The sequence below is a fragment of the Pongo pygmaeus genome, chromosome 16 (assembly GCF_028885625.2).
Source record: "Pongo pygmaeus isolate AG05252 chromosome 16, NHGRI_mPonPyg2-v2.0_pri, whole genome shotgun sequence".
Lineage (NCBI taxonomy): Eukaryota > Metazoa > Chordata > Mammalia > Primates > Hominidae > Pongo > Pongo pygmaeus.
In genome coordinates, this window is record NC_072389.2 from 23,176,542 (window position 1) to 23,190,267 (window position 13,726).

Sequence of the window (13,726 nt, forward strand, 5' to 3'; positions counted from 1 at the left end):
ACTTCACATTTTCTGAATTTGGTTGATTGCTTTCTCTTATTCTAGACCAACATGTTCTTCTGTTAGTTCCATTAATCTGCTGGTTAGATCTAGAGGTTTGGTTGGATTTGAATTCAGGCTCATTAGGGTGGTGTTATGTCTGGAGTCATGCTGCGTGCTTTCTGTTGGCTCAGGAGGCCTGTAGTGCTTGGTGGCTCCCGCTTTAGTTCTGTGAAGCTAGACCAGGGAATTCATGTGTTGCGTGTCCCCTATAAAATCCCCACCAACCTTGCCCTCTGCTGTCTGGTTAGCAGGAGGTACAATCTGTACAGGAAGGACATAGTCTAAGCTTGACTTCTTGAACTGCCACCTCCCTTTAACTATTTTTCGTAATATTGAGTTGGTATCCTAGCACTTGCATAGGTGACCACCACTCAGGTTTTCTTTTTTTGAGTATTTTTATGAACTAATAGACTTTTATTGATTTGGTGTTTCTTTTCTTTTTTAGCTTTTTCCCTCTAATATACACATTTAAAGGCATAAATGCCTTCAAGCATGCATTTAGTTCTATGTCACCAATTTTGATCTGCAGTATTTTGATTATTAATTGAACACATTTTCTAATTTTCATAGTCATTTTTTCTTAGAATTTTGGGTTACTTATGAGTGTATTTTATAATTTTCAAATATGTGGATGAATATTTTTATTTTCTGTATATACAGTCATTTTTATTTTATTTTGAATGAATTTTTGAAAACCTATTTCTAATTTAACTGCATTGTAGTCAGCACACATGCTCTGTAACTTTATTTCTTTGAAATCTGTTGAGATTTGCTCTGTGGCCTGGCATGGCCCGATTTGATACTCATGCTGCCTAGATTTTTTTTTAAAGCATTCTATATTTAATAGAATTTGTATGTGTGGTATTAGTTTCAGAGCTAGATATGTATTTCTCCCATTGTGATTGTGGATTTTTTTATTTCTGCTGTAGTTCTTTCACACAGTTCTTTTCATTTTACCTATTGATTGATCGATGGACTGATTCTGGTTTCTGTATATACAGAGTCATTTTTTACAGGTCAGAACTGTAGAAATAATGAGGAAGTGACACTTATACACAAGGCTGATTTGGAGAACCATAATAAAGATGGAGGCTTCTGGACTGTGATTGACGGGAAAGTGTATGATATAAAGGACTTCCAGACACAGTCGTTAACAGGAAATAGTATTCTTGGTAAGATTACACTTCTTATTTCCTGGTTAAAAGTTACAGCCTGTATCATTCTAAGCAGAGTATTTGGCTTATAAATGATTTCTTTAGTTTTGTGCCAGCCCCTGCATACTTTAATGTATCGGTGGCTTTGGTGTCTGTCTTATCAACAAATTGAGCACATTTGAAGAATTTCCTTTCATTATGCATTTTTGTTTTAATACTTGGAACTCATTTCAAGTTCTGAGTCGGCCCAGGCAACCCTGGGAGACAGTGGGAGGTCATTATACTCTGGTAACCCTCACTTTTGAGTTAAGCACCTAACTTATTTCCTACTCACTATTTCTCCTATAGCTCTCCAGGCAAGCTGAATTGAACTCATGTTGCTTTTTCCCTTTTTGTTTCAGCTCAGTTTGCAGGGGAAGACCCAGTGGTAGCTTTGGAAGCTGCTTTGCAGTTTGAAGACACTCGGGAATCCATGCACGTGTTTTGTGTTGGCCAATATTTGGAGGTGAGGCTGTATGCCTTGAGTGATGCAGAGGATAGCAGGGGATACCCTCTGTGTGTTTGTGATAGGAATATTTGGATCTAGAAGTACTGATATCTGAGTCTTTTGGGGGGCATTAGAGATAAATATAAAGATCCTTTAGAAGTTTTGTCATAAATGAATTTACATTTATTCTTGTTGAGATCTGTGATGTACTGGTCTTGAAAGATTGTTTTTTAAATGATCAATTGTGAGAAATATAGACAGTGTTCCACAAGAAAAGAGGTTAAACTTTGGTCTTATGTAGAAATTTGGAATGGCTTATTATCTTGAGGTACGTATTTTTTGGGAAGAACTATGTACAAGTGTAATTCTTTACAATAGAAATTTGTCCTTACTATGTATTCACAAACACATAGAATTTATATATTGGGATTAGCTTTCTAGGTATCCACAAGTAATAAAATGTATTAAATGCCATTAGGGCAGGGCTTAAAGCATTTTATGAAGGGGAGAATTAACTTTGCTGTAAATATCTTCTGTGACTGGAAAAGTTGAACTCTTGCTTTTTTCAGATTTTTGTTAGAATAAATTTCATTTCCTCTACATGTGTGGTCACAGTCCGCTAATACTTGTCATCGAATACTTGTCATAGTTTTGTTGCCCAGTGTGTTCTTTGTGCATGTAACAATTCATTATACTTTCTGAAGCGTGGTGTACAGTCACTTTGGAAACTGATTCCTGAGGAATATTCTAGCCAAATCACGTATCTGTGCTTTAGTTTTTCTGCAGTAGGGCTGTGCGGTTGCTGCCTGCTTTATTGGGCATGTGGGTTTATGTGGTATCTGCTGTTACTTGGGCACAGCAGCATCAACTCACTACACTATGGAGAGGCAGAACGCCCAGAGCACCCCTGGGCTCACATGGAGGTACAGCTGCAGGACAGAGCTGTCCTTTTGGTTTTATGTTTTTAATTAATTCTGTTTCCTCAGATTGATGATGGAATTTATTTTTCCAGCCTCACCAAGAAGTTGTCACCATACCAGATCTGGGGAGTCTCTCTTCACCTCTGATACACACAGAGAGGAATGTGGGCCTGCTTCTCGGATTACATGCTTCCTGTTTAGCAATGAGCACACCGCTGTCTCCTGTCAAGATTGAATGTGCCAGTAAGAAAATCTTTGCTTTTTGCTGATCAGCAGATTATTTTTTTTGAACTGTAAGTGCCATTAAGAATGGGAGAGGGCCAGGCACAGTGGTTCATGCCTGTAATCCCAGCACTTTGGGAGGCTGAGGCATGTGGATTGCTTGAGGTCAAGAGTTTGCGACCAGCCTGGCCAATGTGGTGAAACCCCATGTCTACTAAAAATGCAAAAATTAGCTGGGCGTGGTGACAGGTGCCTGTAATCCCAGTTACTCGGGAGGCTGAGGTAGGAGAATTGCTTGAACCCAGGAGACGGAGGTTGCAGTGAGCCGAGATCGCGCCATTGCACTCCAGCCTGGGTGACAAGAGCGAGACTCCATCTCAATAAAAAAAAAAGAGAGGAGGATTCAACACAGTTGATGATGATAAAAATAATAATAATAAGGATAGTGAGACTGAATCAGGTAGAAACAGCTGTGAGTGGCTGTCATTTGCCCTCATGGTCTGTTGCTGCAGAGGAAGCTAAAAAGTGTGCAGGAATGTCTACCCGTCTACCCTGTGGTGTTCTCATGTATTGCAGCCTCTGCCTGATGGGCTCAGCATGGCTTTTTTCTGCCTGCATGCCCAGAAATTGCACAGAATGTGGATCAGCTGTCCTCTCAGGGAACAGCATTCTACTTGAGGACTGCGTTTTTACCAGACCAGGCTCAAGTCAGTTATAGTTCAGGATGGCAGCCTTTGTAACCACCTAAAATAATAAGCTTCTTCCTGTCTCCTAAGATGGGTTTACATTTTCCTTCATGTAGTTGTGCATTTCCCATCTGTCTGTCTGTCCGTCCGTGTGAGCAGCTTCTGTTGAGCAGTTGCCTGGTGCCGTTGCCATGCGAAGTGTACAGGATGCAGTGATGGATAGGACATGCCTCTGCTTTCTGGTACCGTTACCATGTGAGGTGTTCAGGATGCAGTGATGGATAGGACACGCCTCTGCTTTCTGGTGCCGTTACCATGCGAGGTGTTCAGGATGCAATGATGGATAGGACACGCCTCTGCTTTCTGGTGCCGTTACCATGCGAGGTGTTCAGGATGCAGTGATGGATAGGACACACCTCTGCTTTCAGCTGCTGCTTGTCTGATGAGCCAGCATTCTAAGCAGGTCACGTTACAAGGTGGTGAATGGTGAAATGGAGACGTTCATACATGATTCTGGGAGAAGAAAGGCTTCGCATTGGCAGCAGTCCTGAAATTGTGTGAGGGAGCATTCTGGGCAGAAAACACAGGAGTGTCAAGGGCACTGCTGAGAGGAGCAGGGCTTTCCTGCTGCTTGCGAGAGTGGGTGTGGCAGAGGCTTGCGGGGAAGGAGGATCTTGGTGTCCACACAGCCCCCCTGTTGGGTGGACCTTTGTGCAGTGCTGGGTGCTGGGCTGCCTGTGGTGTCCTGTGAGGTGTCTGCTTCCCTCCCTCCTCCTCAAGGCTCATTGCTTGCCAGAAGATGGGCTTTGTTTAAATTGGCAAGGAGGGCAGGGCTGGCGAGCTCCAGGGCAGAGGGTGCCATGGGCCCTGGCAGGTGGGTCCGATCCACAGGAGGCTCAGAGGCTTATCTTGCAACAGTAAGGAGGGGCTGTCCTGTGCTTAAAGCGAGAGGGCCAGAGAGAGTCGGCATTTGATTAGTGTTTCAGAAGAACGAATGTGGTGGGTTGGGGAATGCTCCTGAGTGCTCTAAAATCTAAATGTCCAGTAAAAGAACACTAAGTGCATGCCCGCTTTGATTGCTTGGATTTGGAGCAGTATTTGATAACACAGATCGTTACTAGAGATCTGTAGTGGTGCACTCCCTCAAGTTGCCATAAGCAGTTGTAATTAACATTCGCACTGGCCGATCCCGTGCCTTGCACCACGCACAGGTCTCCTTTCCAGTTCATCGGCCCTCCCATCTCCAAGGATCTATCCTTCATTAAAGATTGTGTGTTTGTTAAATATTTTCTCCTTTTTGTTCCTTTATAAGGGCTCTAGGAATACGTAGCTTACCCTGAGGGTGTAATTCTTTGTAGAGACCCTTCAGAGGTGCTGTTCCCTGCCTGGATACTCAGCGTCTAGGTCTTATTCCTCATCTTAGCTCAGTTGTTGCTTCCACAAGTCCCTTACTGACCCTCAGAATAGCGGTGGTCTGTCTTCCAGTCTCCCTGGTACCCCCGTAGTCATCCATTGCACATAGTTTCAGACTCGAAATCCTGTGATTAATTGTGTCAGTGGTGCCCTTTGCTGCCCTCCTTGTTAGAATGTGCAACTCAGTCTTCACGCGGTATATGTGGAACCAGGCAGTTGCAGGCAGAGCACAGGTATCCAGAGAATGTTGGACTGGAACTATGATCCTGAGTTCTGATGCCATGCCTGAGGTGAGTGGAATCACCAGAAAGTGTGTTCACGTAGATACAGGAATTATAAGTCAAGCTGTGTAAACATGTTAGGTGGAGCTCTTTCATATGAATGATGCTGAATTTCACCTTCTAAATTGAGTGTTTAGTTGAGCATCTTTTTTTTTTTTTTTTAGCATTTATTTTGAGTTGTGCACTTGAGTTTCTGTTTCATGTTTGCATGTGCATTTTCTAGAATGGCTTCAGTCATCCATCTTCTCTGGAGGCCTGCAGACCAGCCAGATCCACTACAGCTACAACGAGGAGAAAGATGAGGACCACTGCAGCTCCCAGTGGGCACACCTGCCAGCAAATCTCGACCCTGCTCCCACAGACGGGCCCTGGGGGACCATTCGCAGGCATTTCTGCCAGCCATTGCAGACAATAACATTCAGGATCACAACGTGAAGGTGAGCTAGGCCTGCCCCCACTGCCACCTCAGTGCTTTTGTTTATCTGGGGACTTTGACATGGGAATACTTATGTGCTCTTTGGTTAACATAGCACAGACTTTGTTTCATGTATTATGTGGAGAGTTTTGAGGTGAGAACCTGATTGTGTTAACATGCTAGCGAGGCTTCAGAAGCATTACTGATTGCAAGTGCACCAGAAGCTGTGGCATGTTTAAAATTTGTGAAGACTCACTGGGTGGCCCTGAAGTTACCTCCAGCTGTTTCTGTTGCAGGACTTTTTGTGTCAAATAGAAAGGTACTGTAGGCAGTGCCATTTGACCACACTGATCATGTTTCCCCCCGAGCATCCCGTGGAAGAGGTCGGTCGCTTGCTGTTATGTTGCCTCTCGAAACATGAAGATTTAGGTAAGGAGCTCAATATCTGTGTACTTTAGCTACACTGCAGATCCCTCGACTAACCTGCAGTACATATTCATTCCTTCCCTGCCCTTCTTTTAAATGTCTTTTTGCAGGTCATGTGGCATTATCTTTAGTTCATGCAGGTGCACTTGGTATTGAGCAAGTAAAGCACAGAACGTTGCCTAAGTCAGTGGTGGATGTTTGTAGAGTTGTCTGCCAAGCAAAATGTTCGCTCATTAAGGTGATAGATTTTAATTCTTTTTATTCTGTGCTTTGCAGACAGTTGCTGAAATATTTGTTGTTAAAGTTGTCTTTTCCTGGTTAACTTTGCAGACTCATCAAGAACAGGGCCGTTCTTACAAGGAGGTCTGTGCTCCTGTCATGGTACGTTTGAGATTCCTCTTTAATGAACTGAGACCTGGTGTTTGTAATGACCTCTCTATAATGTCTAAGTTTAAATCGTTAAGTTCTTTGCCCCGTTGGAGGAGGATAGCTCAGAAGATAATTCGAGAATGAAGGAAAAAGAGAGGTAAGAATGTAAAAGGACAGAAGATACTATTAAAGCATGTGCTTCACCCTGCTGCGCTGGACCTGTGATTTCAGAGTGAAGTTTCTCTACTGTTAATTCCATGTGACATTTCTACCTGCTGCCATCATTTTTATGTATAGTTATGATTAAATACAGAAATCTCGCTTATTTTTCCAAGAGGCAGTTTAGGAATTGAGTGTGGTATGATTTGATTACTAGTAAATTGATGTTGAAAATGTAAATAATCTTTACTAAATTGATGGGAACAAGGAAGTGTTTTTATTTTATTAGTTATCCTGGTAATGAGATATAATGGGAACATTTAAACTTATTGCCATTCTTCTAAAGAAATGTTTTTTGTTTGGAAATATTGAGTATTCTGATACATGGAGAATTATAAAGGGAAGCTAAAAGAGTTACTGACATTTTCCTGGAAGTAGCTGTGTAAGGGTACAGAAAAATCTTTTTGCATTAAATCCAAATTTGAATAAAAATGCTTAGAATTTAGTCACTTGTGATTATAAATAAACTACAGAAATTTCTGATTATATCCTTTTTTTTTTCTTTGAGACGGAGTCTTGCTCTATCGCCAGGCTGAAGTGCAGTGGCGCGATCTCAGCTCACTGCAACCTCTGCCTCATGGGTTCCAACGATTCCCCTGCCTCAGCCTTCCAAGTAGCTGGGGTTACAGGCACGTGCCACCACGCCTGGCTAATTTTTGTATTTTAGTAGAGACGGGGTTTCACCATGTTGGCCAAGATGGTCTTGATCTCCTGACCTCGTGATCTGCCCACCTCGGCCTCCCAAAGTGCTGGGATTACAGGCGTGAGCCACCGTGCCTGGCCTCTGATCATATTCTTAAGACTTATACTGATTTACTCACAAACCTGCTTATTGAACAGTATTAATTACTGAGTTTCTGATGGGTGTTTTGAACAATAAGCTTATGAAAGACTAAAGTGTGATAGAAGCCATCCTAATTTGATTGTTCCTGAACAAACCCTACACCATAACAGCCTGTCTGGATCCGAGGGGTGCTCTGGATCAGGAAGTAACAGCAGTCACACTGCTGCGATTCCTTTAACCCAGGCACGCAGGAACTCAGCCCGGGCCCAGGAGACAGGCTGTCTCAGCATGAGGGAGAGAGAATCCACCATTTGCCATCTCATATCCGTGGGTGCTGAGCCCACACTGTCACTCTTAGAGTTTCTTGTGGGTTTATAGATTTATTGTGTGCTGTTTCAAGCTGGTTTTCTTTTTTTTGGAAATTAAGTAACTTGAAAAGATTAAGTGATTAATATTCCTGTTGCTGTGTCAGGGATCCCTGAGCCTTCTCTCAGGCTTGATGATTCACTAAAAGGACCCAGAAGAGCTGTTAAACTCACAGCTGTGTTTTTTTTTTTTTTTTACCGCAAGAATGGTACAGATTAAAATTAGCAAAGGGAAGGGTGAATGGAGGGAAGTCCAGAGGAAACTAGGCCCAAGCTTTGGTGTCTCTCCCCAGTGGCGTCACGTGGATGTGCTTAGCTCTCCCAGCAAGTGTGTCACATCATGTGTGAAGAAATGTTAACCGGGCCAGCGCACCTGAGCCTCGAGTCTAGAGTTTTTGTTGGGGGCCAGTCACATATGCAGGCAGTGCCCATGTGACTGACCTCAATTACTCAGACTCCAGTGCCCCGGTGCAAAAACAAGTGGTCCCTCGCAAGTCACATCATTAGCATAAACTACCTGGCCAGACCACTGCCACAAGGTCCTGGGTGTCAGGTATACCAAAAAACTTATCAGGCAGGGTGTTCCAAGGGCTCAGAGCTCAGCTCCTAGAAGAAGGACCAATCCTGAAGGGACAGACCTTCCTTGGGAATTTGCAGGGTCTGAGCAACCCCGGCCTGCTCTGTTAGCTCTTTACTGCCCAGGTGTATTATCATGTTGCTTATTTTTTATATTATATGCTGAGGAGATTTAGACCAAAAATTTTAAAAGATAAAATATAGGGAGGAAATTCCACATATCACAGTGAATTCAATTGATTCAGTTACACACTAACAGAACCACTGAACTGGACCAGGGTGGACAAGCCAGGAACTGTGGGCCAAATTCCACCTCTTGCTTGCTTTGTGTTGCCCATGGACTAAGACCTTTTTTTTTTTTTCCAGTTTGAAATTGTTTTTTTAACAATTAAAAGAAGTATATTATTTTTGACACATGAAAACTACATGAAGCTAAAATTGTAGCACCATAAATAGAGTTTTACGGGAGCACAGCCACACCTATTGCTTTATCTGTGGTTACTTTTTGTGCTGCAGCAGCAGAGTTGAGTATTTGCAACAGACTGCATGGCCTGAAAGACTCAAATGTTCACTCTCTGGCACTTGAGGAAGAGCTTGCTGGCTGCCGGGCTTCCCCTGCTTCGGGGCTTCTCCCCTCGTCGCACTCTCACTTTGTCTTTTTGTTCTGCCAGGGTGATCATTTCACTCTTGTTGTTGAGCATTGCAATTTATAATGTTGTTCAGATGTTTATTTGAATGAAATATTTGTCCTTCATGTAAATCTAAGTATTTCTTAATTTAAAATTAATATTTAAGTATATGATTTTTATAGTGAATGATGTTTTAAAACACAGTTCCTAAGAAGCCAGAATCTATAGATGATGAAGAAAAAATTGGAAATGGAGTGATTTAGAAGAAGCTTGCATTTTGCCTCACAGTCCAATAAATGTGGACAAGAGACCCATTGCAATTAAATCACCCAAGGTGCAGTATTTTCTGTGATTCTGAGGTTGGCTGAATAGAATCATAGCACATAGCAAAGGAATCCACAGTCTCGTACCTCTGTACCTGAGCATCCAGAGGGAGGGACGGGCGATTGTTAGAAATATGGCCCCAGTGATGCTTCATGAACTTGACTTATGATGTCTTGGTCAGAGCTGTAGCTGGAGAAGGGTTTCCTTTTATTTTTGGTACTAGATTGTATCATTAATTATTCACCATTCATTCCTTAAATATATTCTTTGTTCCAGAAACAGTGCTGGGCCCTGTGGCCATTAAATTGAACCATAACTTAACTTTGTATGCCAAGCTAGCCTGTTCCAACATATATTAGTATAGAGATTAGAAATTCACTTATATTTATAGCATAGTTTTAAAACCATGTATTAATGACTAAATTTAACATTTTAACCAATTTAAACCTATGAGCATTATTTATATTTTACTTGAATAACTTTTAGAGCACAGTTTAATATTAAATAGGGTAGACAAATGATGAAAATGGTTTTCCTTTGTTAGGACAAATGGCAGCTGCTGTTGAGTACTGTTACAGGTGTTCACAAATACAAGTGGTTGAAGCAGAATGTGCAGGGTCTTTATCCGCAGTCTCCACTCCTCAGTACAATTGCTGAATTTGCCCTTAAGGCGGAACCGGTGGATGTGGAAAAAATGAGAAAGTGTCTACTAAAACAGGTAACATTTGATGAGAAACGCATGTCTGCATTGGGTAATATACATAACACTTAACTGTATGCATTGATATTTTGCAGTTGGAGAGAGCAGGGATTCGCCTGGAAGGGATAGATACAATTTTAAAACTGGTGAGCAAGAATTTCTTACTTCCATCTGTGCAGTATGCGATGTTTTGTGGATGGCAAAGACTTATTCCTGAGGGAATCGATATAGGGTAAAACGTTAGCATATTTTTCTTAATTAAGGAAGCTGCGGCAACAAAATGTTGTTCTGTAACAGTTAGAAGTCTGGCAGTGTCCCGAGTCAAATTCTTTATCTTTATTTGAAAGGGAACCTCTTACTGATTGTTTAAAGGATGTTGATTTGATCCCACCTTTTAATCGGATGCTGCTGGAAGTCACCTTTGGCAAGCTGTATGCTTGGGCTGTTCAGAACATTCGAAATGTTTTGATGGATGCCAGTGCCAAATTTAAAGAGTTTGGTGAGTCAACAGTTGCATCAATGTTATTTTATAGTTTGCCTTTAATTATATGTTGTGGAAACTTGCAAATGCCAATTTTTGCTTTTGAGAAGACTGTGTTTGTACTTTGTACTTGTATAATCTATGCTGCTGTCAGCTTTCTCAGATTTTAAACAAAACTTTAAAATTTAGCAGGAGACACAATGTTGAAGTACTCTAGTATAACATTTTTACATTTTTACATTTTTATGTGTATCACCACATATCCTAAAGTGTCTGTGTCCTATATTAATATTTATTTCCTGTATAGTTTGAGCATCTACAGAGAGTTGATTGGATTGGTTTTGTGGAGGAAAAGTGAGGCATAACTTTTATATTTGAAATGGAAGGAATGGAATAGGGCACCAGGGTATTCAGAGAGCACCATGCTAAGTCCTGTAGACAGATGGAACGACCTGTGCACAGAATACAGGGGGTAGACCCATCGTGCAGCATGACAGAGCTGCCCACTCTGTGGAAACCACTGAAAAATAGTCAGAAGTTTAGAGTAATCACCCGTGCTTTCTGCATTATGTTTATTCTTGTATCCACGCACAAGAAATGTCAGTGGGTGTCAATGCTTATTAGGTATCCAGCCGGTTCCCCTGCAAACCATCACCAATGAGAACGTGTCAGGACCGAGCCTGGGGACCATCCCGCAAGCCCGCTTCCTCCTGGTGATGCTCAGCATGCTCACCCTGCAGCACGGCACAAACAACGTCGACCTCCTGCTCAATTCCAGCACGCTGGCCCTCGCTCAGACGGCACTGCGCCTGATTGGTAGGTCTGCACCGGCTTGAGAGCCTTTGGGAAAACGTCAAGATTTTGCTTTGATTTCTTTTTTTTTTTTTTAAGCTTTTTGTAAATTATGGTAAGACACAAATAGCAGAAAGTGTAGCATTTTAACATCGCAATTCAGCGGTATTAAATATATTCACAATTTTCTAGAGTCATCACCACTGTCTAGTTGTAGAACTTTTTCATCACTATAAATGCACCCCATTTAGCCATCAGTCCTGACTCACCCTGCTCTCCAGCCCCTGATAGTCACAAATCTGCTTTCTCTGTCTATGGATTTGCATATCCTGGATATTTCATATAAATGGAATCATACCGTTTGTGGCCTTTGTGTCTGGGTTATTTCATTTGGTATATATCAGTACTTTATTTTTATGGCTGAAAAAGATTTCATTGTATGAATATGTAATAACATTTTGTTTATTCATTTATCTGTTGATGGACATTTGGGTTGGTTTTGCCTTTTGACTTTTGTGAATAGTGCTGCTAGGAACATTTATATACAAATACTTGTTTGAACACTTGTTTCTAGTTCTTTTGATTATACACCTAGGACTGGAATTACAGGGTCATATGGTACAACTGTGTGTAACTTACTAAGAAACTACCAAACTTTTCCACAGTGCCGTATCATTTTTACATTCCCACCACCAGTGGGCAGGATTGCAGGATTCCAGTTTCTCTACTTCACTGCCAACACTATTTTTTGTGGTTTTCTTTTTTTTTTTTTTTTTTTTTTTGGATTAAGGCCATCCTAGTGGGTGTGAAGTGGTATCTCATTGTGATTTTGATTTGCATTTCACTAATGACGAATGACATTGAGCTTCTTTACATGTTTGTGCTTGTTGGCCATTTGTATATCTTCTTTGGAGAAGTGTCTATTCAAGTCCCTTTCTCTATTTTTTATTTTATTTTTTTGAGACGGAGTCTCACTCTGTTGCCCAGGCTGGAGGGCAGTGGCACGATCTCGGCTCACTGCAACCTCTGCCTCCTGGGTTCAAGCGCTTCTCGTGCCTCAGCCTCCCAAGTAGCTGGGATTACAGTCACACACCGCCACACCGGGCTAATTTTTGTATTTTTGGTAGAGATGGGGTTTCGGCTCACTGCAACCTCTGCCTCCTGGGTTCAAGCGCTTCTCCTGCCTCAGCCTCCCAAGTAGCTGGGATTACAGTCACACACCACCACACCGGGCTAATTTTTGTGTTTTTGGTAGAGATGGGGTTTCGCCATGTTGGCCGGGCTGGTCTGGAACTCCTGACCTCAGGTGATCTGCCTGCCTTGGCCTCCCAAAGTGCTGGGATAACAGGTGTGAGCCACTGCACCCAGCCCCTTTCTCCTTTTTAAATAGGGTTATTTGTCATCATCTTCTTGTTGTACCAATAAATGCACTATATAAGTGTGCCAAATATTTAAAGAAGAATTAACACCAGTCCTCAGACTCTTTAAAAATTTCGTGTATACTAGACCTTCACAGATCTGTAGACCTTTATCAGATATATAATTTGAGGGTATTTTCTCCTGTTCTCTGGATTGTATTTCCTTTGATAGAGAAGTTTTTTATTTTGATGAAGTTCAATTTATCTGTTTCTCTTTTGTCGTCTATGCTTTTGATAGATGGAAAAAGCCATTTCCAAATACAAGGTTGATGAAGATTATCCTCATCTCATGTTTTTTTCTGTAAGTTTTATAGTTTTAGCTCTTATATTTAGATCTTTGGTCCATTTTTAGGTAATTTCTTTTACACAGTGTAAGATAAGAGTCCAGCCTTTTTCTTTGGATGATCTGATTGTTTCAATACCACTTGTTGAGGACTGTTCTTTCCCTGAAGTTCTCGGTACCCTTGGCAAAAATCAGTTGGCTGCAGATATTTAGGTTTATTTCTGGACTCTCAATTACATTATCACATTCTATATGTTGATAATTATGCAGGTACCACACTGTTTTAAACATTGTAGTTTTGTACTGTTTTAAAATTGAGAAGTGTGTTTTCTTTCTCAAGATTATTTTGGCTACTTTGGGTCCCTTGCATTTTCATATGGACTTCAAGGCTGGCTTTTCCATATCTGCAAAGAAGACCATTGGGATTTTTGCTAGGGATTGAATCTGTAGATTGTTTTGGAGAATAGTGCCATCTTAACAATGTTAACATCCATTCTCTGAATGTGGAATGTCTTTCCATTTATTTCTGTCCTCTTTAATTTCTTTCAGCAATATTTTATTGTTTTACAGTTAGGGTAATAATGGCCTCATGGAATGAACTAGGTAGTGTTCCCATATATTCTATTTTTAGAAGAGTTTGAGGATTGGTGTCAATTCTGCTTTAAATGTTTGGTAGAGTTGACCAGCTAAGCTTTTCTTTGTTGAAAGGTTTGTTGTTTTTTTGTTTTTTTGTTTTTTTT

At 41.3% G+C, this 13,726-nt stretch overlaps 1 pseudogene; it reads left to right on the forward strand.

Annotated features, from left to right (window-relative positions):
- The first annotated feature begins 1,047 nt into the window (after window positions 1-1,047).
- Window positions 1,048-13,726, forward strand: part of LOC129014660 (putative HERC2-like protein 3) — a 35,042-nt pseudogene continuing 22,363 nt past the window's right edge.